At 33.1% G+C, this 19,375-nt stretch overlaps 2 long non-coding RNA genes across 3 annotated transcripts; both read right to left on the reverse strand.

Annotated features, from left to right (window-relative positions):
* Positions 1–854: 854 nt before the first annotated feature.
* LOC135149193 (uncharacterized) lies at positions 855–4,201 on the reverse strand. Its single transcript, XR_010287422.1, has 3 exons — positions 3,935–4,201; positions 2,084–2,278; positions 855–1,173 (listed from the first exon to the last, which is right to left on the reverse strand). It is a non-coding gene; the product is annotated as an uncharacterized LOC135149193 (long non-coding RNA).
* A 3,422-nt stretch (positions 4,202–7,623) lies between these two features.
* Positions 7,624–10,930, reverse strand: LOC135149182 (uncharacterized). Of its 2 annotated transcripts, XR_010287381.1 has the most exons (3): positions 10,704–10,930; positions 8,853–9,047; positions 7,624–7,942 (listed from the first exon to the last, which is right to left on the reverse strand). It is a non-coding gene; the product is annotated as an uncharacterized LOC135149182 (long non-coding RNA). The 2 variants fall into 2 exon arrangements; XR_010287380.1 differs by lacking the exon at positions 10,704–10,930 and having other exon boundaries at positions 8,853–9,980.
* Between the last annotated feature and the right edge of the window lie 8,445 nt (positions 10,931–19,375).

Consider the following 19,375-nt stretch of genomic DNA (forward strand, 5'->3'; position numbering starts at 1 on the left):
CGATTAGTTCGATTATGAACTAACCGCCTTCATGGGATTCTAATGAATTTATCGATGTAGTCTAGTAACGAATGTTAATTACTTGATTGTGTGACGTACGTTGATTTCTTTGCATGAGCCGTGCTTATTCTTCTTAGGAGCGTAGCTAACTTCTAAGTTGTTTGTTAATTCTCTCTGAAGCGAAAGTGGATGATTGAATTTAGAACTATGCCATGTAAACATAGGATTATGTGAATGAAACATAATTTGTGGTAGACTTGAACTATTTTTATCACCCTGTGTAATCACGATAGACGACTTGTTATTAAACCTCTCTGCTTACACTACCGCTATAGAAATATAGGGTCTGAGCTTTGTTGGTGTCCATGAGATTTCTATCTTAATTGTGGATTTTGATTGGTATGGTATGTGTGCAACGAGAGTTGGCATGTATTACTTTCGTGTTGTCTGATTAGGATCAACAGTCGCATGTTAATCAGTAAATTCAATTCTAGATGAATTCGATAATGAAATTAGAATCCCATGTGTTTTCCCTATTCTGAATTTGATTAGTAATTTTAGCTATTAGTATAAAAGAAACCAATCCTTGTTAATTGTCTTGGCAGTGATAATTGATCATACATTGTTGCATAGGTGCGTATTCTTAATTCACCAGTCTCTGTGGGAACGAACAAATATATTACTTATGATCACGTGCGCTTGCGTGTAGATTTTTGCGAACAAAGCTACTGTGACAGCCCGAGAATCCGGGGGTCTGGATTCTGACGTCACCACACAAAATCATTCTAAAACACTTTTGAAAACCTGTATTTTTGAAAAAGGTAATAAAATCAAAGGATTTAAAACCTGAAAACTTTAGTAAAAGATTTAAAAGAAAACACTTTAACCCCCTAAAAACAGGATCGCATCCAGGTTACAGTATTGAAATTAGAATCAACCACTATCAATTAACAATGTCTTACAATCTCAGATCATCTTCGATGAGAAGAATCACTGCCAATCTATTCAAATTATGATTACATCTGAATCTCAATAACACAACTCTATCTAGAACCAATCTTGACAATCTCCCTGGACATTCCACTTGTCCTCTGGATATTCTATAACTCTGACTCCTCGCTTAGCCTTAGCCATACTCGCAACCTCAATCAAGCAATTCATCTCTAAGCTTTTCTGAAATGGTTAAAAAGGAATAGCAAGGGTGAGCAACAATGCTCAGCAAGTGTATATAAGCAACAATAGTCCTGAAATATCTTATCAGGGTTCACAAGTTCAGGATATGTAATTGAAAACTTCACAACTCTTATCAGCAATTGAAATCAGAATTCAAACTTACAGAAGAATTGTCGAATTGGATTCATCACATTTTTACTTAAAAACCAAAGGTTAGGCTGCTGATCAGTCACGCACTAACCCCGAACATGGCACACAGCCCTGCTCTCTATACTGGATCCAAGGCACACATTGGCCTATAATTGACCACGCATCTGGTCTGACCACGAATCTGGTCCACATGTTATATAAAAACTAATCCAATTCTAACAATTGAAATCAATAGACAATTCAATCAACAGAACAGAATCATAATCATTATCAGCAACAGAAATATTTCAAATCAACTTTTGGGAATCAACATTTCATAAACCACAGTCTGTCTTTTGATAAATCATAGTTCAGGAAATTCCTAACTATTCAGTATCCTCCATTATCGGCTAAGCAACTGAATTTAGCCTGCTAAACCAGCATGACAATGGCGGGTTAAATAATCAAGAAGATCCCATTTCATTCTAGGCTCTAACTATCATTGAGCAACACATGCTTCAATGACGGTCTGAACTTCGAATTAATTTGTAGAACTGGTATTTTTAAAATCTTGAGGATTGGAAAGAATGGATCAAAATTGAAAGTTGAGAGTAATTAGGTGTTTGGCTTTTCAAAACTTGGAAGAAGAAAACAATCATGGGATTCATTCTCAGAAGTAAGAGTTTGCTTGAGAAGGGTCTCAGCATAAATAATATCATAATCTTGACAGAATAATCAGAACATGCAATATATATATGAGGAAGGATTTAGGAATACTTGCCTTAAATCCGACTCCAGTCTCATATCTCAATCTCATCTTTCCACTTTCACACTCTATGCATATCATAGTCTCTAGACCATCTTTGGCTATACTCTATTCGCCACACTGCTTCGTTTACTCGATTCGTTCCTTATTCGCTTTGTAACATTATTTGACCTTCTGAACGTCTTCGATCATATCCGTCCCGTCCAAACCCTTTACGAGAATAAGATACTACCATTATCACTAAATAATCTATTGATTCTTATCTCTACTTATCAACTGGGTAGCATAACCTATCGCATACACATATCACGTATATCGATACCCACTTATATAACTCTTTGAACTCATCAAATCTCACTTAACACATAATCATGCTTTGACTCTACCATATATCTAATCATATTTCACATAACATATTATCAATTAAATATCATATAAATCTTATCGAAAATCCGACATCGTCTCGTCTATTTATTAGACTATCCACCTGTTATCCTATCTCAATCACCAATCAACCAACCAAATCCAATCACTATAATCCATATGCTTTTATCCGACATCTATCAAGACACGACACTATGTCATTTAATCATTTATCACATGTATGTAATACTAGAACAACCAGATAGTCCATGCAATCATCAATTAATAGCAATTAGATCACATATAATCATATTTTATACATTTAACAACAATTATTCACATTCTATACTCCACCATATTATTATGTCACATTAAAATAGACTTTATAAGCTTTCATCTCTCTTTCGTTTCACTCCATTCTGAATTACCGATCAAAAGTTATAAGCAAAACCGTTTTCTAACTCTCCTATTGGCACATAACATATCAAACAGATAGCAGACAACATTTTTCATATAAGGTTTCCCATCCCAATTGATGTCAAATCAAGTTTCAGGTTAAAAATGATTTTTCAGGAATTTTCTGGAATTTCTAGACATTTTTCGGAATTAAAACAGGTAAAAGAATCCATTTTTAAATAAATAATCAAGTCCGATTGCTCAAGATCGGATCCCAAAATCATTTGAAATCAATTAACGAGCCTCGAACATATTTTAGAAAAATAATTCAAAGCTCGAAACTATTTTCCAGAATTTTTAAATCAAAAGGAACAATTAAATCAAATTAATTAATCAATTAAAATCAATTAATAATTAACTAAATTAATTAATCAATTAATATTTAAATTAATTGACCAATTAAAATAATTAATTACTAATTAAAATTAATTAAGAAACTAATTTAGATTTATTTTTGAATAAAGAAATAATTAAAAACTATTTTTGGAATTTAAAATAATTAAATAAAACAATTTTAGAAAATTAAATCAAAAGGTTTATTTTGTAAACTTTTGAAAACTTGGCCGCAGGGTCAAAACTGTAACCTTTAAAAGTTACAGGGGAGGTTTTGTAAGTATTGAAACCTCGGTATACACACTTCATCATCTTCGAAAGTAGGGGGTATCAAACCGTAATTTGCCACCATCGAAACTTTGAAATTCAATCGAGCTCTCATCCGAGCTCTCACACTGATTTCGATCACATCCCTCGACTCCCCTCCTCAAGATAAACACATTCATAGCATCAAAAACCGCCCAGATTGACAGAATAAGAAACCCCCAAATTTCAATTAAAAAGCTTCAAGAACACTCAAGAACACAGCCTCAAGAATCAAACCCATATTTCTATATGTTACGGAACTCAAAAATCGACATATAATATATGAAAACGAATGGCAGGAGATGCTCTACAACATGGAATCATCAAATCAATCCAACAAGTTCGTTTGTAAAAATTCACTATTTAAATCTTAATAATTCGAATTTTGTAAAATTAATATAAAATCACCTGATGATTCTGCACTGAAACGGATGATTGTATTAGATTCTACGCGTCGAGAGCTTCGTTTTGACTATTTATACGCCTCCATCGGATTCCAATAACGCTTTCAAATCCTCGTTTGATTATGAAGAACACGAAGAACACCCGTTCGTCTTCTCTCGGTATTCGTGCAGAGAAACTGACGAAATGATTGTACGTGCGAGATAAACTGGTAAAGGATATTTATAGAAGAAGATAAGAGAATATTCCTTGAATATGCTTTGGAATATTCCTTGAATATGCTTCACGTATTACGAGATAACCAGATAATTATTAACTTTAAAAATATTAACAAAATCGTACCGGACCATTTACGGGGCAAACCGTACTCCGGATTGAAAAAGTTAAAACACGAAAAATGCTCAGAATGTCCCAAATAGCTTAATGGCGAAATTTTCCCGAACGCCCGCGGGGTTTAAAATGCTAAATAACTATTTTAATATAATTAATAATTAACCGAAATTAAATCCATAAATCGATTATAAAATCACATAGCAATCCAAAAATCGATATAAACATATCTAAATAAACTATATTTTATCCTGATCATATAGAAATTGAAATATCTCAAATCCGAACACATATGAACAGTCAATTCAATAAACCCGATAACACAAACCTCACAAATTTTCATATAAATATCACATACTATCCATAAATTATCAGGAAAATACCCAAATGTTCCATATTTTATTCTGAGAATATAAAAATTGGAAACTCGTGATTGCAGCATATATAAGCAATCAAAATAGAAAACTAGTTATCAAAGAATTTACCAAATATTCATATAATATTCATAAATAACCATAACTGGTTACACGACCATTACACACGTAACACTTAATCATGTAATACATATATTTACATATCAACCATCTAACTTTTGCATAACCCATCTCTGTATTTTCAGAAATAATATTTGAAATAAGTTTTGAAAGGATATTCATATATCCATATATAAATCCATATATAAATCATTTGAAAATATCTAAATAACACATGACTCATTCTGATAATATCAATAATTAAACCCACAGTTCTGGCACATATAAATACCAATTACAGAAAATCAATTTACACCAAAAATTCATGCAATATTCACATTTATTTATTATAACTAATTAAACTCGCAATTCACATGCAACACTTAGCCATGTAACAATTATACACACACAGCCATCTTTTAAAGAGATAATGACCTAAATAACTAATATTCATGTACTCTATACCCGAAATAACTAATGTCGGGATTGTTCCCTTTTTTAACCATTCATCTTCGCATTCGACGAATGCGTGTACAGAATCAAACCAAACTAAGTACTATTGAAGTACATGGCGTATCCTTCTTTGAAGTATGTGCATCCTCACCCCATGCATCTCTCTTTCTTTTTATTATACATACCAGACACATCACACATCATTTTTTTTCTTTCTTTTATCATCACTTACACACTGCAGATCTGCCACATGTCCGCACACATACCTGTAAGAGAAGTATGCGCATTTTGACAATGCGTATATACTTAGCACGCATCCTTGAAATGCGTAACTAATTTAAAAATTATGAATTTTAGCGTAGTCTCGCATAGTACTAATGCGTGTATCAAATCATTCAGGAGATGCGCTTCCAAAGAATGCGAACACAATACACGCATTCTGTGAATGCGAATTTCTGTGGTCATTTTGGTCACCTTTCCCGCTCCTAGTCATTTTGGGCAGCAATTGATGTAAGAAGGTTATATCGGGCATTCACCCTCTTTTAAATCCTTAAAATCAATTATATAAAATATAATTTTGAAAAGACAGTCCCCGTATCAATACTACAATAACCCGGAATATAAAATTTTGAAAACATCTTAAACTGGAATAAAATATTAACCTTTATTCCTTCTTTCTAAGAAAATAACTTTCATAACGATAAATAATTTTTGAAAAGTCCGGGTCGTAAAAATATACGAAATCACAGAAGAAGAATGCATAATCTGTTTAAACCTCATAATTCCACATCACAATTATACTTATACTACACAGACCATTCATCTTATCAGATAAAAGTCCATTAAAGCCAATAATATTATTCAAAAACTTATTCTATATTAATAAACTAATTCTGAAAATCTGGGATGTTACATTCTACCCCCCTTATAAGGATTCTGTCCTCAGAATCCGCGAAAAGAACTACAATGTACATGCTTGGTAATATTATCCCCACCTTCGATCAACCTTGGCATACCTTCGACTTTAAAATAAGAGTATCAAAACTTTCACAATTATAGAGGTCAGTTCTTAGGATCAATCTTTAAGAACTTAGAATGAAACAAGATGTTTTCAAATTAGGTCATGTTTGAATAAGAGAGTGACTGAGAGATCACTATGATCAAACGAACTTAGTGTTGCGTGCCCATAATAGACACTACTAAAGGTCGTTAATCTTCTTGTAATCACAACACACACAAGTGATGACGTCCCATCCAAATCCTATCACACAGACAGGTATACCTTGTGTCCCCTATAAATAGGGTTGTTCATCCCAATCATATGGAAGAAATACCAAGGACTCTCAAAGAATACCAAAGAATATCAAGAGATATCAAGGTATATCAAAGAATATCAAGGAATATCAAGAAATATCATTGTCTTCTCACAATAACCTTTATCACACACCAAGAATCAATACCAATATCAATAATCAATACCAATGTTTTCTCGTCATTCGAGAAATAAGAAATCTCATTTATCAAAACTTTTGTAGAAAAGATATCCCAATAAGGACTTAATGATGATGAGAAGAATTAAAATAAGTTTTTATTGAAGAAAGATATTGCCAAGGTCTTTTTAAATTCTTGCTCTGCTCCCATAAGCCGTTGTTCAAGGTATGTCCTCTTCTCGACGTTCTCGCTCATGATAGCTTCGTAAGATCCTTTGTAGACATTATCGTTCGCAATGAAGTTGGCTCATCTTGATATCAGAAGAAATCCCGGTTAGCTTGAAGCGTCGTCGTTAAGACTAACGTTCTATCTCACTCACAATATTACTTCTGATAACTAGACTCAATTCCACATACTCTCTATCATTCATATCACATCTATCTACAAAACTCTCTTTCTAATTCACAATATCTCATATTCAACACCCATTCTTCTACATCTCAATTCAAGCGATAAACCACTTTCAAATATGTAACATGGTCAGAATACTCCAAACCATGCGTCTTTATCATTCTTCACTCGATCATTTACTATTAATATTCTTTTGACTAGGTCTAACTCTGACTCTTATCACAAATCACTATCTCAATCAGTCCCCATACTAAAAACCAAGTATCTAGACTTAGGAACCATATCTATCTAAACATATACCTTCAACTTAACTTAACTATCTAAATTCTATTCTGATTACTCTTTAGACTATCCCAAGACAGTCTCACAATACCTCTATATGAGGTCACTGAACACTTCTTCTCTATAAAACTTATATCTACAATCTATATTCTAATTTCAATAACTTATAACCTGTTGCTCTGATACCAACTGTGACAGCCCGAGAATCCGGGGGTCTGGATTCTGACGTCACCACACAAAATCATTCTAAAACACTTTTGAAAACCTGTATTTTTGAAAAAGGTAATAAAATCAAAGGATTTAAAACCTGAAAACTTTAGTAAAAGATTTAAAAGAAAACACTTTAACCCCCTAAAAACAGGATCGCATCCAGGTTACAGTATTGAAATTAGAATCAACCACTATCAATTAACAATGTCTTACAATCTCAGATCATCTTCGATGAGAAGAAGCACTGCCAATCTATTCAAATTATGATTACATCTGAATCTCAATAACACAACTCTATCTAGAACCAATCTTGACAATCTCCCTGGACATTCCACTTGTCCTCTGGATATTCTATAACTCTGACTCCTCGCTTAGCCTTAGCCATACTCGCAACCTCAATCAAGCAATTCATCTCTAAGCTTTTCTGAAATGGTTAAAAAGGAATAGCAAGGGTGAGCAACAATGCTCAGCAAGTGTATATAAGCAACAATAGTCCTGAAATATCTTATCAGGGTTCACAAGTTCAGGATATGTAATTGAAAACTTCACAACTCTTATCAGCAATTGAAATCAGAATTCAAACTTACAGAAGAATTGTCGAATTGGATTCATCACATTTTTACTTAAAAACCAAAGGTTAGGCTGCTGATCAGTCACGCACTAACCCCGAACATGGCACACAGCCCTGCTCTCTATACTGGATCCAAGGCACACATTGGCCTATAATTGACCACGCATCTGGTCTGACCACGAATCTGGTCCACATGTTTTATAAAAACTAATCCAATTCTAACAATTGAAATCAATAAACAATTCAATCAACAGAACAGAATCATAATCATTATCAGCAACAGAAATATTTCAAATCAACTTTTGGGAATCAACATTTCATAAACCACAGTCTGTCTTTTGATAAATCATAGTTCAGGAAATTCCTAACTATTCAGTATCCTCCATTATCGGCTAAGCAACTGAATTTAGCCTGCTAAACCAGCATGACAATGGCGGGTTGAATAATCAAGAAGATCCCATTTCATTCTAGGCTCTAACTATCATTGAGCAACACATGCTTCAATGACGGTCTGAACTTCGAATTAATTTGTAGAACTGGTATTTTTAAAATCTTGAGGATTGGAAAGAATGGATCAAAATAGAAAGTTGAGAGTAATTAGGTGTTTGGCTTTTCAAAACTTGGAAGAAGAAAACAATCATGGGATTCATTCTCAGAAGTAAGAGTTTGCTTGAGAAGGGTCTCAGCATAAATAATATCATAATCTTGACAGAATAATCAGAACATGCAATATATATATGAGGAAGGATTTAGGAATACTTGCCTTAAATCCGACTCCAGTCTCATATCTCAATCTCATCTTTCCACTTTCACACTCTATGCATATCATAGTCTCTAGACCATCTTTGGCTATACTCTATTCGCCACACTGCTTCGTTTACTCGATTCGTTCCTTATTCGCTTTGTAACATTATTTGACCTTCTGAACGTCTTCGATCATATCCGTCCCGTCCAAACCCTTTACGAGAATAAGATACTACCATTATCACTAAATAATCTATTGATTCTTATCTCTACTTATCAACTGGGTAGCATAACCTATCGCATACACATATCACGTATATCGATACCCACTTATATAACTCTTTGAACTCATCAAATCTCACTTAACACATAATCATGCTTTGACTCTACCATATATCTAATCATATTTCACATAACATATTATCAATTAAATATCATATAAATCTTATCGAAAATCCGACATCGTCTCGTCTATTTATTAGACTATCCACCTGTTATCCTATCTCAATCACCAATCAACCAACCAAATCCAATCACTATAATCCATATGCTTTTATCCGACATCTATCAAGACACGACACTATGTCATTTAATCATTTATCACATGTATGTAATACTAGAACAACCAGATAGTCTATGCAATCATCAATTAATAGCAATTAGATCACATATAATCATATTTTATACATTTAACAACAATTATTCACATTCTATACTCCACCATATTATTATGTCACATTAAAATAGACTTTATAAGCTTTCATCTCTCTTTCGTTTCACTCCATTCTGAATTACCGATCAAAAGTTATAAGCAAAACCGTTTTCTAACTCTCCTATTGGCACATAACATATCAAACAGATAGCAGACAACATTTTTCATATAAGGTTTCCCATCCCAATTGATGTCAAATCAAGTTTCAGGTTAAAAATGATTTTTCAGGAATTTTCTGGAATTTCTAGACATTTTTCGGAATTAAAACAGGTAAAAGAATCCATTTTTAAATAAATAATCAAGTCCGATTGCTCAAGATCGGATCCCAAAATCATTTGAAATCAATTAACGAGCCTCGAACATATTTTAGAAAAATAATTCAAAGCTCGAAACTATTTTCCAGAATTTTTAAATCAAAAGGAACAATTAAATCAAATTAATTAATCAATTAAAATCAATTAATAATTTACTAAATTAATTAATCAATTAATATTTAAATTAATTGACCAATTAAAATAATTAATTACTAATTAAAATTAATTAAGAAACTAATTTAGATTTATTTTTGAATAAAGAAATAATTAAAAACTATTTTTGGAATTTAAAATAATTAAATAAAACAATTTTAGAAAATTAAATCAAAAGGTTTATTTTGTAAACTTTTGAAAACTTGGCCGCAGGGTCAAAACTGTAACCTTTAAAAGTTACAGGGGAGGTTTTGTAAGTATTGAAACCTCGGTATACACACTTCATCATCTTCGAAAGTAGGGGGTATCAAATCGTAATTTGCCACCATCGAAACTTTGAAATTCAATCGAGCTCTCATCCGAGCTCTCACACTGATTTCGATCACATCCCTCGACTCCCCTCCTCAAGATAAACACATTCATAACATCAAAAACCGCCCAGATTGACAGAATAAGAAACCCCCAAATTTCAATTAAAAAGCTTCAAGAACACTCAAGAACACAGCCTCAAGAATCAAACCCATATTTCTATATGTTACGGAACTCAAAAATCGACATATAATATATGAAAACGAATGGCAGGAGATGCTCTACAACATGGAATCATCAAATCAATCCAACAAGTTCGTTTGTAAAAATTCACTATTTAAATCTTAATAATTCGGATTTTGTAAAATTAATATAAAATCACCTGATGATTCTGCACTGAAACGGATGATTGTATTAGATTCTACACGTCGAGAGCTTCGTTTTGACTATTTATACGCCTCCATCGGATTCCAATAACGCCTTCAAATCCTCGTTTGATTATGAAGAACACGAAGAACACCCGTTCGTCTTCTCTCGGTATTCGTGCAGAGAAACTGACGAAATGATTGTACGTGCGAGATAAACTGGTAAAGGATATTTATAGAAGAAGATAAGAGAATATTCCTTGAATATGCTTTGGAATATTCCTTGAATATGCTTCACGTATTACGAGATAACCAGATAATTATTAACTTTAAAAATATTAACAAAATCGTACCGGACCATTTACGGGGCAAACCGTACTCCGGATTGAAAAAGTTAAAACACGAAAAATGCTCAGAATGTCCCAAATAGCTTAATGGCGAAATTTTCCCGAACGCCCGCGGGGTTTAAAATGCTAAATAACTATTTTAATATAATTAATAATTAACCGAAATTAAATCCATAAATCGATTATAAAATCACATAGCAATCCAAAAATCGATATAAACATATCTAAATAAACTATATTTTATCCTGATCATATAGAAATTGAAATATCTCAAATCCGAACACATATGAACAGTCAATTCAATAAACCCGATAACACAAACCTCACAAATTTTCATATAAATATCACATACTATCCATAAATTATCAGGAAAATACCCAAATGTTCCATATTTTATTCTGAGAATATAAAAATTGGAAACTCGTGATTGCAGCATATATAAGCAATCAAAATAGAAAACTAGTTATCAAAGAATTTACCAAATATTCATATAATATTCATAAATAACCATAACTGGTTACACGACCATTACACACGTAACACTTAATCATGTAATACATATATTCACATATCAACCATCTAACTTTTGCATAACCCATCTCTGTATTTTCAGAAATAATATTTGAAATAAGTTTTGAAAGGATATTCATATATCCATATATAAATCCATATATAAATCATTTGAAAATATCTAAATAACACATGACTCATTCTGATAATATCAATAATTAAACCCACAGTTCTGGCACATATAAATACCAATTACAGAAAATCAATTTACACCAAAAATTCATGCAATATTCACATTTATTTATTATAACTAATTAAACTCGCAATTCACATGCAACACTTAGCCATGTAACAATTATACACACACAGCCATCTTTTAAATCCTTAAAATCAATTATATAAAATATAATTTTGAAAAGACAGTCCCCGTATCAATACTACAATAACCCGGAATATAAAATTTTGAAAACATCTTAAACTGGAATAAAATATTAACCTTTATTCCTTCTTTCTAAGAAAATAACTTTCATAACGATAAATAATTTTTGAAAAGTCCGGGTCGTAAAAATATACGAAATCACAGAAGAAGAATGCATAATCTGTTTAAACCTCATAATTCCACATCACAATTATACTTATACTACACAGACCATTCATCTTATCAGATAAAAGTCCATTAAAGCCAATAATATTATTCAAAAACTTATTCTATATTAATAAACTAATTCTGAAAATCTGGGATGTTACAGCTACAAGTTGTTTTCAACTTCAAACGAGTATGGAATGAAGCTACAAGTTGTTTCCAACTTCAATATAGTCAATAATGAAGCTACAAGTTGTTTCCGGGCTCAAACGAGTCAAGATTGAAACTACAAGTTGATTCTAATTTCAAACCACCGAAAATGAAGCTACAAGTTGGTTTCAACTTCAAACAAGTCCGAAATGATGCTAAAAATTTTTCCTATTTCAATCTAGTCAATAATGAAGCTACAAGTTGTTTCCGGGCTCAAATGAGCCAAGAATGAAACTACAAGTTGATTCCAATTTCAAACAACCGAAAATGAAGCTACAAGTTGTTTTCAACTTCAAACGAGTCCGGAATGAAGCTAAAAATTGTTTCCAACTTCAATCTAGTCAATAGTGAATCTACAAGTTGTTTCCGAGCTCAAACGAGTCAAGATTGAAACTACAAGTTGATTCTAATTTCAAACAACCGAAAATGAAGCTACAAGTTGGTGTCAACTTCAAACAAGTCCAGAATGAAGTTACAAGTTGTTTCCAACTCATTTAGCAAAAAAAAAAAGTTGTTTCCAACTTCAATCTAGTCAATAATGAAGCTACAAGTTGTTTCCGGGCTCAAACGAGTCAAGAATGAAACTACAAGTTGATTCCAATTTCAAACAACCGAAAATGAAGCTACAAGTTGTTTTCAACTTCAAACGAGTCCGGAATGAAGCTAAAAATTGTTTCCAACTTCAATCTAGTCAATAATGAAGCTACAAATTGTTTCCAGGCTCAAACGAGTCAAGAATGCAACTACAAGTTAATTGCAATTTCAAACAACCGAAAATGAAGCTACAAGTTGTTTTCAACTTCAAACGAGTCCGGAATGAAGCTAAAAATTGTTTCCAACTAATTTAGCAAAAAAAAAAAGTGATTTCCAACTTCAATCTAGTCAATAATAAAGCTACAAGTTGTTTCCGGGCTCAAACGAGTCAAGAATGAAAGTACAAGTTGATTCCAATTTCAAACAACCGAAAATGAAGCTACAAGTTGTTTTCAACTTCAAACGAGTCCGGAATGAAGCTAAAAATTGTTTCCAACTTCAATCTAGTCAATAGTGAAGCTACAAGTTGTTTCCAGGCTCAAACGAGTCAAGAATGAAACTACAAGTTGATTCCAATATCAAACAACCGAAAATGCAGCTATAAGTTGTTTTCAACTTCACATGAGTCTAGAATGAAGCTACAAGTTGTTTTCAACTTCAAACGAGTCCGGAATGAAGCTAAAAATTATTTCCAACTTCAATCTAGTCAATAATGAAGCTACAAGTTGTTTCCGGGCTCAAATGAGCCAAGAATGAAACTACAAGTTGATTCCAATTTCAAACAACCGAAAATGAAGCTACAAGTTGTTTTCAACTTCAAACGAGTATGGAATGAAGCTACAAGTTGTTTTCAACTTCAATATAATCAATAATGAAGCTACAAGTTGTTTCCGGGCTCAAACGAGTCAAGAATGAAACTACAAGTTGATTCCAATTTCAAACAACCGAAAATGAAGCTACAAGTTGTTTTCAACTTCAAACGAGTCCGGAATGAAGCTAAAAATTGTTTCCAACTTCAATCTAGTCAATAGTGAATCTACAAGTTGTTTCCGAGCTCAAACGAGTCAAGATTGAAACTACAAGTTGATTCTAATTTCAAACAACCGAAAATGAAGCTACAAGTTGGTGTCAACTTCAAACAAGTCCAGAATGAAGTTACAAGTTGTTTCCAACTCATTTAGCAAAAAAAAAGTTGTTTCCAACTTCAATCTAGTCAATAATGAAGCTACAAGTTGTTTCCGGGCTCAAACGAGTCAAGAATGAAACTACAAGTTGATTCCAATTTCAAACAACCGAAAATGAAGCTACAAGTTGTTTTCAACTTCAAACGAGTCCGGAATGAAGCTAAAAATTGTTTCCAACTTCAATCTAGTCAATAATGAAGCTATAAATTGTTTCCAGGCTCAAACGAGTCAAGAATGCAACTACAAGTTAATTGCAATTTCAAACAACCGAAAATGAAGCTACAAGTTGTTTTCAACTTCAAACGAGTCCGGAATGAAGCTAAAAATTGTTTCCAACTAATTTAGCAAAAAAAAAGTGATTTCCAACTTCAATCTAGTCAATAATAAAGCTACAAGTTGTTTCCGGGCTCAAACGAGTCAAGAATGAAAGTACAAGTTGATTCCAATTTCAAACAACCGAAAATGAAGCTACAAGTTGTTTTCAACTTCAAACGAGTCCGGAATGAAGCTAAAAATTGTTTCCAACTTCAATCTAGTCAATAGTGAAGCTACAAGTTGTTTCCAGGCTCAAACGAGTCAAGAATGAAACTACAAGTTGATTCCAATATCAAACAACCGAAAATGCAGCTATAAGTTGTTTTCAACTTCACATGAGTCCAGAATGAAGCTACAAGTTGTTTTCAACTTCAAACGAATCCGGAATGAAGCTAAAAATTATTTCCAACTTCAATCTAGTCAATAATGAAGCTACAAGTTGTTTCCGGGCTCAAATGAGCCAAGAATGAAACTACAAGTTGATTCCAATTTCAAACAACCGAAAATGAAGCTACAAGTTGTTTTCAACTTCAAACGAGTATGGAATGAAGCTACAAGTTGTTTCCAACTTCAATATAATCAATAATGAAGCTACAAGTTGTTTCCGGGCTCAAACGAGTCAAGAATGAAACTACAAGTTGATTCCAATTTCAAACAACCGAAAATGAAGCTACAAGTTGATTTCAACTTCAAACGAGTCTGGAATGAAGCTAAAAATTGTTTCCAACTTCAATCAAGTCAATAATGAAGCTACAAATTGTTTCCAGGCTCAAACGAGTCAAGAATGCAACTACAAGTTAATTGCAATTTCAAACAACCGAAAATGAAGCTACAAGTTGTTTTCAACTTCAAACGAGTCCGGAATGAAGCTAAAAATTGTTTCCAACTTCAATCTAGTCAATAGTGAAGCTACAAGTTGTTTCCAGGCTCAAACGAGTCAAGAATGAAACTACAAGTTGATTCCAATATCAAACAACCGAAAATGCAGCTATAAGTTGTTTTCAACTTCACATGAGTCCAGAATGAAGCTACAAGTTGTTTTCAACTTCAAACGAGTCCGGAATGAAGCTAAAAATTATTTCCAACTTCAATCTAGTCAATAATGAAGCTACAAGTGGTTTCCGGGCTCAAATGAGCCAAGAATGAAACTACAAGTTGATTCCAATTTCAAACAACCGAAAATGAAGCTACAAGTTGTTTTCAACTTCAAACGAGAATGGAATGAAGCTACAAGTTGTTTCCAACTTCAATATAATCAATAATGAAGCTACAAGTTGTTTCCGGGCTCAAACGAGTCAAGAATGAAACTACAAGTTCATTCCAATTTCAAACAACCGAGAATGAAGCTACAAGTTGGTTTTAACTTCAAACGAGTCTGGAATGAAGCTACAAGTTGTTTCCAACTCATTTAGCAAAAAAATGGTTGTTTCCAACTTCAATCTAGTCAATAATGAAGCTACAAGTTGTTTACAGGCTCAAACGAGTCAAGAATGAAACTACAAGTTGATTCCAATTTCAAACAACCGAAAATGAAGCTACAAGTTGGTTTCAACTTCAAACAAGTCCGAAATGAAGTTACAAGTTGTTTCCAACTAATTTAGCAAAAAAAAAAGTTATTTTTAACTTCAATCTAGTCAATAATAAAGCTACAAGTTGTTTCCGGGCTCAAACGAGTCAAGAATGAAACTACAAGTTGATTCCAATTTCAAACAACCGAAAATGAAGCTACAAGTTGGTTTCAACTTCAAACGAGTCCGGAATGAAGCTACAAGTTGTTTCCAACTCATTTAGCAAAAAAAAAGTTGTTTCACACTTCAATCTAGTCAATAATGAAGCTACAAGTTGTCTACAGGCTCAAACGAGTCAAGAATGAAACTACAAGTTGATTCCAATTTCAAACAACCGAAAATGAAGCTATAAGTTGGTTTCAACTTCAAACGAGTCCGAAATGAAGCTACAAGTTGTTTCCAACCCATTTAACAAAAAAAATGGTTGTTTCAAACTTCAATCTAGTCAATAATGAAGCTACAAGTTGTTTCCGGGCTCAAACGAGTCAAGAATGAAACTACAAGTTGATTTTAATTTCAAACAACCGAAAATGAAGCTACAAGTTGTTTCCCACTTCAATCTAGTCAATAATGAATCTACAAGTTGTTTCCAGGCTCAAACGAGTCAAGATTGAAACTACAAGTTGATTCTAATTTCAAACCATCGAAAATGAAGCTACAAGTTGGTTTCAACTTCAAACAAGTCCGAAATGAAGTTACAAGTTGTTTCCAACTAATTTAGCAAAAAAAAAGTTATTTCCAACTTCAATCTAGTCTATAATAAAGCTACAAGTTGTTTCCGGGCTCAAACGAGTCAAGAATGAAAGTACAAGTTGATTCCAATTTCAAACAACCGAAAATGAAGCTACAAGTTGTTTTCAACTTCAAACGAGTCCGGAATGAAGCTAAAAATTATTTCCAATTTCAATCTAGTCAATAATGAAGCTACAAGTTGTTTCCAAGCTCAAACGAGTCAAGAATGAAACTACAAGTTGATTCCAATTTCAAACAACCGAAAATGAAGCTACAAGTTGTTTTCAACTTCAAACGAGTCCGGAATGAAGCTAAAAATTGTTTCCAACTTCAATCTAGTCAATAATGAAGCTACAAGTTGTTTCCAGGCTCAAACGAGTCAAGAATGCAACTACAAGTTAATTGCAATTTCAAACAACCGAAAATGAATTTACAAGTTGTTTTCAACTTCAAACGAGTCCGGTATGAAGCTAAAAATTGTTTCCAACTTCAATCTAGTCAATAGTGAAGCTACAAGTTGTTTCCAGGCTCAAACGAGTCAAGAATGAAACTACAAGTTGATTCCAATATCAAACAACCGAAAATGCAGCTATAAGTTGTTTTCAACTTCACATGAGTCCAGAATAAGGCTACAAGTTGTTTTCAACTTCAAACGAGTCCGGAATGAAGCTAAAAATTATTTCCAACTTCAATCTAGTCAATAATGAAGCTACAAGTTGTTTCCGGGCTCAAATGAGCCAAGAATGAAACTACAAGTTGATTCCAATTTCAAACAACCGAAAATGAAGCTACAAGTTGTTTTCAACTTCAAACGAGTATGGAATGAAGCTCCAAGTTGTTTCCAACTTCAATATAGTCAATAATGAAGCTACAAGTTGTTTCCGGGCTCAAACGAGTCAAGAATGAAACTACAAGTTGATTCCAATTTCAAACAACTGAAAATGAAGCTACAAGTTGGTTTTAACTTTAAACGAGTCTGGAATGAAGCTACAAGTTGTTTCCAACTCATTTAGCAAAAAAAATGATTGTTTCCAACTTCAATCTAGTCAATAATGAAGCTACAAGTTGTTTCCGGGCTCAAACGAGTCAAGAATGAAACTACAAGTTGATTCGAATTTCAAACAACCGAAAATGAAGCTACAAGTTTTTCCCACTTCAATCTAGTCAATAATGAATCTACAAGTTGTTTCCGGGCTCAAACGAGTCAAGAGTGAAACTACAAGTTGATTCTAATTTCAAACCACCGAAAATGAAGCTACAAGTTGGTTTCAACTTCAAACAAGTCCGAAATGAAGTTACAAGTTGTTTCCAACTAATTTAGCAAAAAAAAGTTATTTTTAACTTCAATCTAGTCAATAATAAAGCTACAAGTTGTTTCCGGGCTCAAACGAGTCAAGAATGAAACTACAAGTTGATTCCAATTTCAAACAACCGAAAATGAAACTACAAGTTGGTTTCAACTTCAAACGAGTCCGGAATGAAGCTACAAGTTGTTTCCAACTCATTTAGCAAAAAAAAAAAAGTTGTTTCAAACTTCAATCTAGTCAATAATGAATCTACAAGTTGTTTCCAGGCTCAAACGAGTCAAGATTAAAACTACAAGTTGATTCTAATTTCAAAACATCAAAAATGAAGCTACAAGTTGGTTTCAACTTCAAACAAGTCCGAAATGAAGCTACAAGTTGTTTCTGGGCTCAAACGAGTCAAGAATGAAAGTACAAGTTGATTCCAATTTCAAACAACTGAAAATGAAGCTACAAGTTGTTTTCAACTTCAAACGAGTCCGGAATGAAGCTAAAAATTATTTCCAATTTCAATCTAGTCAATAATGAAGCTACAAGTTGTTTCAAGGTCAAACGAGTCAAGAATGAAACTACAAGTTGATTCCAATTTCAAACAACCGAAAATGAAGCTACAAGTTGTTTTCAACTTCAAACGAGTCCGGAATGAAGCTAAAAATTGTTTCCAACTTCAATCTAGTCAATAGTGAAGCTACAAGTTGTTTCCAGGCTCAAACGAGTCAAGAATACAACTACAAGTTAATTGCAATTTCAAACAACCGAAAATGAAGCTACAAGTTGTTTTCAACTTTAAACAAGTCCGGAATGAAGCTAAAAATTGTTTCCAACTTCAATCTAGTCAATAGTGAAGCTACAAGTTGTTTCCAGGCTCAAACGAGTCAAGAATGAAACTACAAGTTGATTCCAATATCAAACAACCGAAAATGCAGCTATAAGTTGTTTTCAACTTCACATGAGTCCAGAATGAAGCTACAAGTTGTTTTCAACTTCAAACGAGTCCGGAATGAAGCTAAAAATTATTTCCAATTTCAATCTAGTCAATAATGAAGCTACAAGTTGTTTCCGGGCTCAAATGAGCCAAGACTGAAACTACAAGTTGATTCCAATTTCAAACAACCGAAAATGAACCTACAAGTTGTTTTCAACTTCAAACGAGTATGGAATGAAGCTACAAGTTGTTTCCAACTTCAATATAGTCAATAATGAAGCTACAAGTTATTTCCGGGCTCAAACGAGTCAAGAATGAAACTACAAGTTGATTCCAATTTCAAACAACCGAAAATGAAGCTACAAGTTGGTTTTAACTTCAAACGAGTCTGGAATGAAGCTACAAGTTGTTTCCAACTCATTTAGCAAAAAAAATGGTTGTTTCCAACTTCAATCTAGTCAATAATGAAGCTACAAG

This window comes from Daucus carota, chromosome 9 (assembly GCF_001625215.2).
Source record: "Daucus carota subsp. sativus chromosome 9, DH1 v3.0, whole genome shotgun sequence".
NCBI lineage: Eukaryota > Viridiplantae > Streptophyta > Magnoliopsida > Apiales > Apiaceae > Daucus > Daucus carota.